We start from the raw sequence: 16,513 nt of genomic DNA, 5'->3' as shown, positions 1-16,513 counted from the left end.
TATTCTTCCGATTATTAACGTCTTACATTAACTCGGATTAGCCGTCCGTTACATAAATCGACAAAGCTTCGTTAAAGAAAAGAGGCGAAGAGGCGGACACGCGAGAGATCCCAGCAATACATATCGCGCTATTATTATCGCATATTAATTACCCCCCTGGCGAAGACCGCGATCCCAGTCGTCAGTGAAGAAAGTAGGGGTTAATTTAATAAGGCAAGAGCAGTTAATAATCCGTCGCCGGCAATAGGAGCGTTCATCACAGCCCGCCGTTCTGCCTGACGCTGCATTCGTAGCGCTGCGGCGAGATATGGATGTGCAGCGAGAGGGACGATGTACCAATCGCTCGGCAGTCGTTACAACTGGTTCGTAATGACAAACGATGTCGTTACGTCTATCTGATTACGCGTGGCATAAAGAATCGCTGCCGGACTGAAAAGCACCCGCGGTGAGGGGCAGGAGGGGAGGGGGAGGCTCTCAATGAGCGGTGCGATTACGAGAACGAATCGTGCTAGTCGGCCATGAAGGAGCCTCTCTTCGGCGGCCGATACGGCGCGCGTCCGTTACTTCTCGACGTAAATAAATTCGACCGTGATTTACCAGCGTGTACCGCCGGCCATTCCCGATGACTGAGGTACGGCGTTCGTGACTGCGACGCGTTAAGCCGTTGTCGGTGCGCATCTGATGTATGCGCGTATGTCGCCGCGATGGCGAGTAATCGTTTGATATTCGAACGGCGTATTCCACGTAATAGAAAATAATTATTTGTCATAATTTCTTATGGGATGGAAATTTGGACGATTTTACGATTTTTACACGCTTACACGCTCTCGCCGGCTTTTTGGACTTGTGTTTCCAAAGTTTGCTTTTAATTGTAGTCTCCGTCGAAGCACACGCGGTGATTCCGACGTTCATTAGCAAGGCGATCGTTAAATTGGAGGAGCATTAATCTCCGCGGTCTGTTCGGGCAAATAAACCGCGTTTAAATTCTCGTAATTGCATTAAAATAACGAGCACGCGCAAATGAATAATTTACAGAATTAATTGCGTAGCGCGTCTTTGACGTCCTTTTATCGCCGCGAGATATCACATCGTCATAAATTATACCTTAAATTCTAAGCTCTCCGACTAAACGTCGGAGTTTAGATTGCTAAATAAACGACGCGCTCCACGCCAATCTCCACGCGCACGACAAAGTTCCACGCTAGATTTCACCCGATTAATTTACCGGAGGCGCCTCAAAGCGTAGAAGCGAGAATTATGCAACCGAGCAGATCTCCTGCGTAGCGAGAGGGGAGAGCGCCGGCGGGGGGGAAGCGAGTTCTCGAATCAAACGCGAATATCATCCGTGTCTATTCTATTTCGGTGATCACTCGCGCGAGCATCTGCTCCTCGTTTCTTCGGCATCTCCGACGATACGGCAGATACACGTATAAATGTTCCGCGACTTCTTTCACCGTCGCGAGCGCTCCCGGAAATATAACCGCGACAAACACGACCACAACGCCTTGTAGATTTAATTCAGACGCAACTGGGTTACGCGCCGCGTTCCACTCGCGTCGTCGTCGATTCTGCGAAACAGCGCGTTATTTTACGATGTCGTTCCTTCGACAAACATCAAAGCCCCGGACTTCCACGTCGCGCCGTCGCTCGTATAAATCAGAGGTCGCGGATTTCGTCTCGAGAGGGTGGAAACTCGGACGGATTTATACGCGTCGCAAAATGCTCGACAACCGTGTAATGATCCCATCATCGCGTACGTAACATTTTAAAGCGACTTTTTTCACGATGACGCGCTCACCAGAGGTGTGGTAAAGCTTGGGGGAAAAAAATGTTAACGCGGAAAACTTTGCTTTGTTTATTTAACGTAGGGCTTATCTTATCACAAAGTCGAGTTAATATAAAAGGCGAGTAAGAGGCGAGTAAGAGCGAGTAAAAGCTGCAGGAGCAAGCGAAAGTGCAGATGTTGCGACGCGCAAATTTCTTCCGCACCGCGAGGGGATCTTACTTTCTTTTTATTTAAGCTCCATAAACTTCTCCGGCTCGCGAAGTCAGTCGACGGAGTATCGGCGAAATTCGCCGGTGTACACTTTAATCGCTGCTTCCCACGGTACGTGCGGGGCATCGGCGATTAAGCCGTCTCCGAGAACGGGCTTGATCGTTCGCGAATAATTTCCTCAGGTTGCTCCCAACCTGTCCCACCCGGCCTCTCGCCCCCGCCCCGCTGCCCCGCGTTCCTTTTTGCTCGCACGCGCCGCTCTCTCGCACCGGCGACAAAGTAATCTCGCCCGGGATAAATTATTCGACGGCCGGCGAAAATGTAAATTCGCCCCGGTGGGCGAGGGCGGCGATTTATACGCGACCGGGCGGGATACTTTGCTGGCACTTAAGTGCCAGCCAATCCCTTTTTCGCCCGACGCACGCGCGCGCTAATTTATGCGGCTGCATTTCGCGGTATTCGCGCTGCAGACGCGCCGTCTCTCGCGAGCGCTAATTCTACTTATCGCGATCTTCCCTCGCAGATGAAAGAGATGAACGCAAATATGCTCAGCGTCAAATAAAGTTTCAAATTTTAGTTGCGATGTGAAAAGCGTGTTGTCGCACCAACTGTACGTTATTGTTATTGAAAGATAAAATTAATTCTATGATAATTTAATTAATTGTGAAGAGAATTGTGGTATTTATAAAAGATTCTCATTATTAAGATTTACTTTCTCGATACATTGACTAATATTTTATTTACATCATTATTTTTATTAGAAATTTGAAACAAGATTTATTCGAAAATTAGATTTTTGTTTATATTAGAAAGAAAGAAGCTCCTGAAATATTCTATTATATCCTGAAAGCTTTCCCGCAGTATTTTTATAGGGAAATGAGTAAGCTTGGTGGAGATGGAATTTTTTTCTTTCAATATATCTCTTTGATAAAAGAGATGTGCCACATCACTGATCCATTTTATTTTATACTTTTTGCTTCTGATTTTTAATGTAGTATGTGATGCATTAACATTGACGTCAGCGAGAATCGATTTCTTTGCGCGATGTCTTTCGAATAATCCCGCTTCATCGCCGTTGGGCGGAGGGGAAAGGGAAACGATCGTGCCCAGTCGGTCGGTGCACCAGTTCTTTGCGACCGACAGCATGTGAATAACGTATCCTTGAAACTCTCGAGAGTCACGTGACACCTCTAGACACGAGTCTTAAAGGCTACTTGGAAACGAACTCTTGGTCTTGAAAATATACTTGGCCTCGGATCGAGACTCGTCTGACGTCACGTGCAATTGGGGAGAAGAAGCAGGACCTTCCACTATATTCTATCCACACACTCGACTTAAAATCCTTTTCATTCTTTTCGTCGAAACTACGCGTAAATATATAGCTTGTCTCTTATTACAGCGAGGAATTATTTTTATCAGAGCTCTCTCTCTTATACATTTTAAACATCAAAACGTATAATTTTCTTATAAGATTAATGGTATACATAAAGTTAGAGAGATAGCGCGTAATAACAATGTAGAAAAATAATGCAACGTATTATTATAATATTATAACGTAATGTCATAATATTCAAATGTCATTATCATGTCAAATTACATTGCGTGCTATTTTTAGCACGAGATGAAAATTAAATAGCGCTTGTAGGGTTGGTGCGTTCGCTATGTACGTGCAACGAGGGGTTATTTCGAGCGGTGACATTGAGCACCGATGAAAAATGAAAAAGCTCGCGGCGCTTAAATATACTGGGAAGGACGGCTCTATACGAGACCCAGGAGACGCGGCGGTGCGCGCAACCAGCCACACCTCTATATTTGTCGTAACGAATTACTGTACAAACCGGATTAATGTAAATCACCCTCGGGAAAACCTTCTTCGTCCGCGCGAAGGTCCTTCGTAGATAAAAGTGCACAATGTTTTTCTTTATTTTCGCGTGTTGTTAATTTTATATATTTATTTTTCATAGTTAATTTTATATATTTATTTTTCATAGTTTTTTTTTCAATACGACATTTGCGAGAGATGTGCTAACTTTGCTACGATTCTGTATAATTATTTGTTGCAGCGCCGTTATACGCGTGGAAATAATTAATAATATAGGAATTTATGGCCACCGCTGCTCGCGCGTATGCCGCATAATTTCACTTGTGCTCTTTAGAAGCTTAAATTTAATTCCGCGGACGTTGGCCCGTATTCGTATCGCCGCATTTAGTCTGGCCGGAGATAGCATTGTACGCAATCTTCGTAGGAAACAAATAATACTCGGAATCGGGCAGTCACATGCCGTTAAACGCGGGATACAAATGCGGATTATTAACCCTACAAGTAAAACTGAATAATTCGCCGTCATCCGAGACCGTGCAATTTTAGCAATTAGAGACGACGCTGGATTACTGTGTGAGCGGTGCGGTTGCACATTCCGTCGGAGCGATTTAGGGGTTAAACCGCGCGATAACTCATCCTGATCAAAGATTTCGCTTGACTCATCTCCGCTCGTCTCGACCGCGTCCTGCGCGCTAATTCCTGCTGGCGTGCGCACACGAGGGCGATGGGAATATTCGACGAGCTTTCTCAGCGTAAAGTCAGCGCCGGCACACCCGTTTTTCAGGGAGCAATAGCCTGGAGTGCTGCCAAAATCCGTAGATGGCCGAAGCTAGGAAAATCTTCCGAGCCAGGTATTTCCGCGCGTGGAATTCGCGAGGTACGCTTTCGCCGTGAGGCTTCGATCGGGGTTTCCTCGGTGCGCCGAACCGGCGCCCGAATCCGACGACGACGAAGATAAAACCGCGCGTCGGGGACGAGATAGCGCGGGGTGTTGGTAGGCTGCCCGTTTCTACCGGGAAGGATATAATTTACCGCGCGTATTTCGGGAAGCCGCGAGCCGAAGATGTACTCGCCGACGGCTATTTGAAGCGCGCCACCGAGTATTCTCGAGACGAGGAAGCCGATTTCGCGCTCGACGGACGGCTGTCAGCTCTCGCCTGGCATCCGATAACGTAATTACGTAAGCGCGTCTGCTTAGAATATTCTCGCGATACTGTCATTTCCTACTCGGACGTTTCCACGAAATGAATTCCGATGACGCGATTCCGGTTATCTTAATTGATTCAATCAATTAAGTATACATGAGACACGTGATGTGTGCGAGATGAGGCCGCCGTGTGTGTTGGGCATCATATAGTTGGAACATTCAGAATAAATCCTGTCGCGAAAGGATAAAGAAACGAAAAATGATTACGTATATGTTTCTGTTTATGTCTTATTCTAAATACTGCACACTTGTGTGACTTCCATCCGCAATGAACAATCGCGCGCGAGACAAATGCGACTAATTCCGACGCATAAAGCGCCCCGCTGTTCAGAAGGAACGGCGTAAAGTAAATTCGCGCAAAATACCAAGACATTTATCCACAAGCGAACAGTTTCCTTTTCGAACATTAACTCTAAGATATTCGAACAGAGACATCTATGGCCGATTCCAAATCGACGTCCGAGTCCTAATGGATCTGTGAATCCCGTGAATCGACCATCTAAGGTTTTGGCGGCGCGCCAGGAATTGTCCGCGGGGTGCGTACATAGATCACGCCGAGAGCAAAGGGGTCTTTGACACATCTGTTGGGGGTGAGCCAACTCCGAAAGTGCGGCCAGCGCGCTGTAACGTGCACCTGGATAAACCGCACTCCCCCCCCCAACACCTTCTCTCACAAAGATTCGCGACGGCGCCGTGCAAAATTACTGTTTTAATGGAATCGATGAATATAGCCGGCGGAAGGAGGGGAAGGGCACAAAGGAACGGTCTTAATGCGCGGCGCGCACAGTAGCCGATGCTTCTACGAAACTCCGTCTTTGTTGCTTGGATCTTCGTAGGTGGGCCGAGAGAGATTTTCGCGGGGGTGGATTTTCTGCGTGACAGAGCACGGCGGTATCTTTCAGCGCGCGCGGCTGACAAAATACGCTCGGCGATTAACCTCAGTCGTAAAATAGCGGCATGATTGATTCTGCCATTGATGCGAGATACTCGAGGATTACGTGCATTCGCTGTGCAGACACGCAGCGCGGAAAGAGGGATGACAAGGAGGAGAATTTGTATCAAGGAAATTATCAAGATTATTATTTAATCGAATATATTATTTTAAAAACGTAACGTTATGATCCTGTTATTTGAAATGATAGAAAAATTTGATTTCTGCTTCTCAAATATGAATTGGATTTTTTAATATATATAATGTAACTTGTTTTAAAACTCTATATATTTTTAAATGTGAAAAAAGGAATATTTATTAAAGGATACTTGGACAGATTTTTATTTTACGAACTATGTACAATAACTCAGAAAGATATACTCGCGTGAATTCTCATTATCGCGGGCAGCCCATAAATAATCTCGTTGTAATGAAACTATCGCGACATAATATGCGTCGCCGGCGCATCCATTCCGGTGTTCTCCAGTAATAGAATGAAAATTCCGACTAAGCGAGCTTCCGAGATCTCTGGTATCTCCCGCCAAAGCTCGTTCCTCGATCGCCCGCGCGGAAGAAAACGAAACGTAAACTCCGCGCTCGCCGAGAGCAAACGTAGAACAGACAGATGACACGAAGACACAGTTTCTACGGGCACGAAAACGGCGATCGTCGCTTCCACGAAGGCGCCTTCGAGCGTCGTTGGTGGGCCGCAAATAGTCTCGGGATGGATCTCTCGGTAGATGAGACGGGATGCGTGAATGTTGCACTCTCCGACCAACGGAGAGTATCCGTCTTCGCGGCCGGCTCCTGACCGTTCCTGGCTCGCTCCCGGGCTGATGGAGCGAGAAATTCGCGCGGACGCGATCAGCGCCGCTTTAGCAACGCCGTGATCGTCCGTTTCTTCGGCCGCGGATTGAATCTGCCATGCGTTTTCGCGTAACGAGCGCGCGAGAAGAAGCGTCGTGCGCATCCCATTGCACCGGTTACAAGTTATAAACCTCTCGTTCGGCGTCGCCTCGTTTCGCCCGTGATGTTAGCGAATTTGCGTGCAACGCCGACGCACGCCTTCACGCGCATTAAGACTGCCTCGCTTTAATCGTAACAATGAACAATGGCATCGCCAGCGATTATTCAAATAAGTACTATCTATAATGTGTGCGCTGAGAAGAAGTAGAGTTAAGTTCCGCGCAATAATTGCAAAGTACAATAAATCCTAAACTTTTTTTTCCACACAATCTCAAAATCTTGGGCTTGCGACGATAAATCAATTCGTCATTTCGTTAAAGTGATTACACTCGGCGCTGCACGTGACAGGTTTTACTGTGCTACAAAGAAATTCATGATAAACAGCGCGCGCTAAATCCGACGTGTGATTACGTACACGTAATTCAAATGTGTTGAAACGTGCGTCTTCGAAGATCTGTTACGACAGAGACATAAAATCGCGAAAGCGGCGAAGAGAATTTTTTTAGAACCCCTGGTGACCCAGTAAACGTTTCGGTGGAATAACGGTTTCTGAGAGCGTTCTCGGTACAGGGACTTTTCTTTACATTTGTTTTTAGCGAGCGCGGGTTAGCGAGGGAAAAGACACTGCGTTGCGACGCGAAAATTAGACGTGTATTTCGGGCGATCGTAAGCCACGCGCGTTCACGCTTGTCACCCCTTTTAGCTTTCGACGCTGGGGGATTTTCCCGCCTTTGCTTTGTATTCGGAGATGTTGCGTTATTTATACGTCACTCGCTCTTGTAGGAATTACAGTTTATTGATACTCAGTTGAATGTTATTAGAGAATTTTCTCTAGTGCAAGAGTAAAACAAATCTAAATGGAATATCTATCGTGTCAATATTTTCTTAGAAATGACAAGTGTTTTTTTAACGATTCTTCTCTCTCTATCAGCTATACTTCTGATAGCAACCATATTCCAATTTACTGCATGGGCTTTTTATAAAGAAAATAAACGCAAAGCGTAATCTTGCTAATTTAGAATTTAGAGCATTTTACACCCGTCTAAACTTAATTCCCTAATTTTTGAGTTAAATTATTTTGTGTAAAAAATAGATTATTAAATTTGCAACAAAGAAAATATGTTCAATTATAATTGAGATATATCTAAGAGAGAATACAAACAATGATAAACAAGGCAATAAAAATCAAAAGCGCGGTTATCGAAGCGCAAAAATTATGAGCTATTATTATTAATCAATATACAAAGAACATTTCGGTCACAATTTCCCTCCGCAGTTTGAGAAGAAAGAGGAAGGATCAAATTACATGCAAAATATCAAATAAAGGATATAAATATATTAAAATGTGCGTGAATGCGGCACGGCGACAACTCGATATCAGTCACTGCATCGTGCTTTGAAGGGATATCCGTCTTATTCTCATGAGCGCGGCGCGCACTATTCGGTCGCGCGGAGTCGAGTGCAGGGCATGCACCCGTGAAATGCATCGGTTGCATCTGCCCCTTCCTCTTCTTCTTCCTCTCGCACGAACACTCGTGCCTCTCACCGTGCACACGCCACTCCGTGCATTTGTATGAAATGCAAACTCCCCCCCTCCTCTGGGACCGCTGCCCCTCGGGTACGATTCCCTCTCTCTTCCTCTGCGCCTCCACCGGCCTCTTCCCTCTCTCGGCCACGCTCGGTAGAGTTGTTCTTCATGTGCCGAGGCCTCTCTTCTATACCGCTGCTACGCGCCGACGACCGCTAGTGGAGAGCCGACCGGCGAAAGAGTCACTGCGTTCGCTCGTACGGTTGTGTTGGTTCGCACGAACGTTGCTTGTTCCTTCGCTCGTCGCTCATCGCTCGTTACTCCGAATCGCGCGCGCTTCGAATTTGTACGCGCCGCATCGCGCGCGCCAAATCGCACACGCTCCGTCCGTACGTACGCGCCTCCATTCATGATTCGGCGCGAACAACGCGACAATTTTCGAATAAGCATCTCCGCGCCGTCGAGGCAGCAGGTAGTGGTTGGCGTTCGAGCCAGCGAGACCGGATGATCGAGCATATCCATCAGTCGTTGGAAATATTGACATTTTCCGAACAGTGATTACGGAAGACTGATGCCATGACTGAGGCGATAAGAGTGGCAAAGTTACGAAAGTAACGTTTTGAAGAAATGATTCGTAAGTGACAATAGAGAAGTGCATTGACTAGATCACCAATCGTTGTTTAGATCACTGATCAACGATTAGTAACTAAGCACTTGGATGGAACGGAAACTTAAAATAATACAGTGAGCACGTATGTCGACTGTGTGAGTGCTCTTATTTTCCATTGCGCATATGACGAGTGTCGATGACCGAAGGCCGTCGACTAGAGTCACGATCGATAAAGATTGACGTGATGCAGAAATATTGACGCGAGGATCCGTCGATTTATCACACGATCGTTGCCAATAGCATTCCGCTTGAGTGGCTTAACGCATCAATAATTTCTCCGCAAAACTCTCTACGCGATCCGTCGATCGATTGCAAACCGTGAAACCTTGAAGAGGAATCTTCCGGTAGCGAGGCGATTACGATTCACTCTTTGGATCTAGACGTAGATCGCGTAATCAGCCGTAGATCGCGTAACTAGGCGCGCCTGGAAGTCGCACGCCCGCAGCGTCAACGGCGCAACGGAAGCGGATCAATCGATCGCGCTACCAATGATTGTGATTGTGTGCGTGCGAGATTAGAAGCGGCCTGGTAGCCATGAGTCGCATTCGATTCCTCACGTTCGTGCAGCAGTGAGGAGGAACATTTCGGCGTTTCCGCGAAGGAACGAGGAAAGTCGTCGTCACACACAGCCGGTGACACGAATGTGCCGACGGTGCCGCAGCGGAGACATGAAAGGTAAACACGGGGCGCCGGCGCGTTAATCGACAATCGGCCGCGCGATCGCTCGATTTAACGCCTTCTGCAATTTATTTCGTCTGCGAGAGTGCGATTTACAGCCTTTATCTTATCTCGACCCGCGTGTGTGCTCGGCATTTTGTTCTCGCGTCGAGCGCTGCACGCTCCATCGGATAATAATGTCGCAACGATTTCGGGCCCCCGGAATCGCCCGGTCGGGATTGAAAATTTTGCAATATCTCCGATTCAAACGGTAAAATCCGCGAATTTTGCAAACGATCCCACCGCGATCCCTTTACGGAATGAAATGTTCTATTAAGTCCCGTTAACCGCTCGCGCGAAACGTGACGAGTATATTCGTCGGAATTATTATGATTTTATCATGCAAATTGCAGCTTTTCTCCCCAGTGACACTCGAGATCTGCATATTTGCATCCTACCTCTCGCGCGATGCCAATATTTAAGTTTCGCTCAAAGTATATACCACTTCGCCTTTCCTCCATTAACTTATTTAATTTTCCAGGTTTGCGTGTATATAATGTATATAACGGTGTCTTTATTAACAATTCGTGTTTAATAACATTAAATATGCTTGTTTGATTCTCGTATTTACGTAAATGTACTTTGCAGGCTAGAAGAAAAATCTCGAAATTAAGACATGTGGCAACATGGACGAATGTGGACCGTAATTATTACGGCAATTACGTTGACTTTATTAGGAAATGATTTGGAGTACACCTCGAGTGAAACGTGGCATTATGAATTGTGGAAATAGCACCACCGTTACTATGTTATTAAAGCAGCCACGTCGAAAAGTCGCGGGAGACAATTTTATCGCACTCGCATTTTTTTACGTGGGTGCGAAACACTCATTGATCAGTATCACGCCGCAATGATCCGCGTAAAAGTCGCGATAATTAGCTTGCCCGCGGCGCAATAATCACGAGTGAAGTCATCCGTATCTAAAAGGACGATCTTATGTCATACCACCCATAGCCCGTGGGCGTAATTGTAGTCCGACGGCAAATAAAAATGCCCGTCCTTCGTTAGCCATCGGCATCGATAATTCTGCGGCGGAGATTCTTCCGTATACCGATGCCGACGCTACGAACGCGACCATTATGTAAACGCGTATCAAAATTTACGATACTCTGATACGGCTACACGGATCCAGTTTTAAGTGATGTCGTCACCGTTACTTGTGGGATAAGTTACTTAATCAGGAGGCAAGGAATCATATCTTGTCTGGACCTTGACTTGATCACGAATTATCGTACGGGTTTGTAAGGATTTAAAGAAAGGCACAGGTTAAAAATCGACAAGAAATAATTCTTTTCTAAAATAAAGGAAATGAATTTTTCCCACATTCTATATACGAATTGAGAATTAAATAAAATATGCTTAATGTCTATGCAATAAAGTTATTGTTGTCATTTTTATAAATGACTTTAATTCATGATGGCTAAAATAAACGTCGACTTTTATTTTTATATTCTTTTTTATTGCGAAACTTTCATGGTAGATAAAAGTTCTATTTGCTTTCCGCTGATATTCTCGATCGTTAATATGTTTCTTTTAATTTGGTTGCGTGGGAGATTGTTATTTGATGCCGTGCGTTAATGGAGTGACAGTTTGTTATGGAAAGGTGATGTCTGCGCGGTAAACAGTCAACTATTTCACAATGATATTTGACATACAATATCGCGTAATGACGTTTGCAAATCTAATGCCCCCGCAAACTGTAGAAGCGGCTATTGTAATAGAATAACGAGATAATTGATGAATTTTCGATGTAACTTTGTAATTTCGTTCGAGCTCGATAGCTCGCAGTTATTGCGCAATTGTTTCCATAATCATATTAAAGAGGCGCATAAATGCAAAGTGCCATTCAACGAGGAAACTCGCCGATTATCATTTGATATGATAATTTTTGATTACTCTATCAATTTCAACTACAACTTGGCTAAAAGCGTTCGCTTTATCGCAGTCGCATTTTTGCGAAAAATACAGAACGCAATTTATACGCAGTTTAGTGCGTGCACTGCATTATGTGGACAAACATATTTACGTGTCGGAAGTGCTTCGTTGGCGGAGAAATCAAATTTCGCAAATTCGAAGTATGACTGGTATCATTTAACCGAACAGCGATTAGTCGTAAACAAATCGCATTTCAATCGAATCACGCTCGCATCAGGACGCAATAATTTTCGGTACTCAGCCGCGATGATGCAATTGCACTTTTGTATTTGTTTTTGCGCTCGTTGCCGGCATATTCCACGTCTGATTGTTTATCGCGGCGGATTTATCATCCGGCTATTTTGTAATAGTGACCAGACTGCTTGTAAGTCATCGTCACGTCTCGTTGGCGCCGTCGCATCCCTCGTCAGGGCAAATGTCGAGCAAATGAGTTCGATGCAGTGTCAAGGGTTGCATTCTTCCGCCGCTGACGCACGACACCAAGAATTTCTGAGTTTGCACAGATAAGACGGTGCGGCTACCTCAGATTATTTTTATCTAACTCATTCTTTTTTTTTTTTTTTTTTTTTTTTACTTTCACACGCGATTTATAATTAAAAACTGCAGTTATTTTTAGAGTTTAAATAAATTGATTATTGATTTACATATTTTGTTATTAACGATTTTATCGAAAAACATTTTTAACGTTAATTTCTTAAGATATTGAAAATTGAATAATTAGTCTGAATATTTAAGTAACAATGCGACTGTCAGAATTATTTAATATTAATAATGATACATTTATTTTATTAATAAAATATTTCAATCACTTTACGCATAACAGTCCATAAAGTGCAATCTTTTATATGATCTGTGCATTTATTCACAATTTATTCACGCTTTGATAGAGATGCAGCGTGATTTAAATTTTCTGTATCTTGTAATTCAAAGTTAACAATTCTTTTGTTACCGCTAATAATAACTTTACGATACACATCGACATATCAACTAGATAGCCATTAGCTCGCCAAATGCCTTTACCGATCTCTCTTATAAAATCTCCAACGTCGCAACTCATCAATAATTTATGAGGCCTTTAATTAGGCGTTTGGAAACGAAAAAAACAGGATGCTGTCAGAAAAGTTTATACCGCTCGTTCGAGAATCACGCTCTTCTGACACCAGCAGCGGAGTTTCTTCGCTAAAGGCGGTCGAAAAGCAGCCTTAATTCTCAAAGCTAGCTCTCGCACGATTTAATCGTCGTGATAAATTAATTCCAGCGACGCTCGCGAGCGTCCCGTTTGATTTATTGGCCACGGCGTATTGTACTCGTTAGAACGCGATTCCCGAACGACGTTAGACTTCGCACGGTGAGTCAGTAGAACTGACCGTTGTTCGGGTCGAAGCTCCCATAAACATGTCGCGGTGCAATGCAGCTGGACAGGAGACATAGAAACGCGCGATGCGGCGACCCACATGCCAAAAGCGGGAAGAGCAATGGCACGGAACTGACCGGAGCCAACGACGGACTGCAAACCGCAAAGTCGCATTTACACCCCCGAAGGAGATTGCAGTGCAAACAGCTGATGCCTCGCGTGTGTTCGAAAACATCTGGCAAAATTTTCAGCGACGGTTTCTATCGTAATTTAATTGGCTGTGGCGCTGAATTATAATTTTTGATCAAAATATTTCTTATATTGATATTATAAGATAACACTTTATTGAAATATTTCAATGCAACAACTTGAAATTTCGACGTCAAACTTTTCGAATAAAAAAAATTATATGAGGAAAAAAGGAACATATTGCGTGATCATGTTGGCGTGATTAAGGGTTAAGGACGATCGACCGCTCGGTGTTTATCGCGTTATCTCGACACGTTCGCTCTCCAATTATCTAATACTAACAACGGTACGACAGTGCTATCGATAATTACATAATGTTGGCGCGAGCAATTAGGATACTAGGCGTGAGAGGGATTTTTGAGACGGTGCAGACTTTCACTTTTTGCGAGCGTGTGGGAGACAAGCACGGCGGTCTCATAAAAGTTTAATTTAATTCGTGAGCGAGCTCAGTCCACTGCCGTAGCCTACAAACATGTTCCGAGCAATGCAGCCGCTATGCACTACGGCGACCCAGATGCCATATGCGGGAAGAAGGAATAGTGCGGCTTGGGAAACGACATAGTTTACCCTAAACCGTTAATAACGTTTATGCATCCCCTTTGTCGTGGCAACGCGATTACGCGACTATTTTTTATTCTATTTGTTTTTATCATAATAAAACATGTACTTTGTAAATATAATTCTCGCGAAATGGATGAGTCAATCGATGAGTCATCGCGTTAAAAAGAAGCTTAATATCATATTTTTTTTTAATTTCTTAAATTAAATTAGCTGATGTATGATTAGTCATTGAAATTTAATTACTATACTTTCGACAAGATCTTATTAGATTATCAGTCTTATTAAATTATTCTAAGTTCACAAATGCTTGCTATCTGTTAAAGATAATTGTTCTTTTATGTATCTTAACAGAGATTCGAAACTGTAAGTTAAACTAACAGCTTTAATACATCGATTGATGCACGCATGAGTTTATACACACGCGTGAGCGAGTGAACTAACGTTTACGCGAGAGTGTACACAAGCACGTATGTACGTATGTATACTTGTGTATCCGTGGTTATCACATACAAAGTGCACGATTGATCATAACTCAGACGAGCTCTCGCGATCGAAGCGCACTATGAATAGTAGCTAATTGACCCAGTTGAACCCGAGTCGGTCGGCACAAGGCACGATATAAATATCGATACCGATACCGTCCATCGAATCGTACGAGAATCACGCGACTTGCGTCGTCCGCACACATATACGATCGCAAGAATATTACCGCGGGTCGTCTCGGCCACGGAGAATTCCGACCGATCGCATCCTTCGTGGAATTCCAGCGATGCGACCGAATGTGGATGTTGTGTCTTGACGATCGACGTGATAAATTAAAGACGTAATCTGATCGATCACACCGCCATTCTTAGTCCGAGATGCGCCGTTGGATTAATTTATCAAGTCATCCGCAAGTGGATATTTGTGTTTCGCGAACGACGCACAACGGATTGCGAGTTAAATCCCACTGCTAATACCAATTTATTTCAATCCCGGTAAGACAAAGGAGTGGATAGAAAAGGCACATCTGCAATAGGAAAAAGAGGGAAACTAAAAAGTAAACAAAATGTAACGTTACGCGTACAAACAAGCAAGCAAGATGTAATAATGTCAATAGTAACATGTTTTTGTAACGTCAAACAAGCAGATTGGTATTTATTGATGATATCATGGTATGTGATGAAATCGAATGTTGTGTGCTAATCGATTTGTCAGACAGAGCATTTTATACGTAATCAAGAAATTCCCTAATGAGATATGACTAATTTATAATTAGCATATCCAACAAACGAACACATAAATAACTGATAATTAACGTTAATCTATCGATAGCGTCGTAAAGTCATTAGTGCATTATCTCATTGCGAGAAAGAATTTGATTTATCGAGGATCGATACGAGATGCAAGCATAGCTAGCAATAGACGCACTATATAGGCGTGCGGAGCGCGGGATGAATCGAATGATTCTTCATCGAATAACGTTGACACAAGCTTCATCTAATAATCTCGCTGGCTGACATATTTCGTTGGGAAAAATATTCAACACAGTATCGCAGTTTTGTAATATATATTTCGCACTTTCATGCAGATTTAAAATATTTAGTAAATTTTCTAATATCAAAGATTTTGCAATAACATGTTTTGTATATGATAAATACGTGTGTAGAACATGTGAACACACAGTGAACAACAAAAATAAATGTAATATGAAAATTGCTACGAAGAGATTTACAATTGCTTCACATAGAATACGGTATTTTAGTATTTTCCATATTTAAAATACGGTATTGCAGAAACTTCCTAATTTCTCAACAGTAAAAAAAATGTTAACGATTGATGAGTACATTTATGAGTGTTTATTCATTTAAAAAACAGAGTGTAATACGTAATATAGATAACTATGTATATCAATCAATTTGTCAATTATCCGCTATCAAGTAACATCGGAGGTTGCTCCAAGTCATTAATTACCTCTATACTTCAATAAGTGAAAATAAATGTGACTTACATATGCGTGTTCATAGTTCATCGATGGAATTTGTTTTAATTACTGAGGTTGTTGCGTGAAATTTCAATCTCCGCATTGTAATAACGATCTCTGTTGAGCGTCTCTCGAGTAAATATAACTAGTTAGACGAAATAACAACATTTTTTACTCTCTTTGATAAAAGTATATTTTTGTCAAATTAAAAAAAATCCACGATGAGAAAATATTCGCTGCAATTATATCGTTCCACTTCGATAGGTGAAGAATTGATCCCAAGATCCCGTTTAGAGATCGTAGATCCGAGATCTGGTTCAGGAGATCTAGGCCAGCATTGCGCAAGTCGTGACAGAAACCTTCCGAACTTTTACGAACGAATTATCGCGATATATTTATAAAAAAAATCTAAATAGAGAAATAAAAATCTATCGTCAAAAACAAGCTTCGCTGAAAACAAATCTTTTTTCGCTTCTATCGTACAAAATGAGAAAAATATTGTAAAATATTTTATTCGCGAAAGATTATTATTGTTATAGTTTTGTAATACGCAAAAGGAATCATTTGCTTCTATGATCTGGTATAACTTTCACAATTTTTACTGCAGATGAAAA

General features: G+C 43.3%; 1 protein-coding gene and 1 long non-coding RNA gene across 3 annotated transcripts in view; both read left to right on the top strand.

Moving 5' to 3' along the window:
* Positions 1–16,513, top strand: part of LOC105667781 (stAR-related lipid transfer protein 13) — a 215,328-nt gene that overhangs the window by 170,594 nt on the left and 28,221 nt on the right. The window lies entirely within an intron of this gene.
* Positions 8,535–12,348, top strand: LOC136998088 (uncharacterized). The gene is made up of 2 exons (XR_010888658.1): positions 8,535–9,795; positions 10,426–12,348. It is a non-coding gene; the product is annotated as an uncharacterized lncRNA (long non-coding RNA).

The sequence above is a fragment of the Linepithema humile genome, chromosome 2 (assembly GCF_040581485.1).
Source record: "Linepithema humile isolate Giens D197 chromosome 2, Lhum_UNIL_v1.0, whole genome shotgun sequence".
NCBI lineage: Eukaryota > Metazoa > Arthropoda > Insecta > Hymenoptera > Formicidae > Linepithema > Linepithema humile.
The sequence above is the reverse complement of the archived record's forward strand: the minus strand, read 5'-3'. Positions and strand labels throughout refer to the sequence as shown.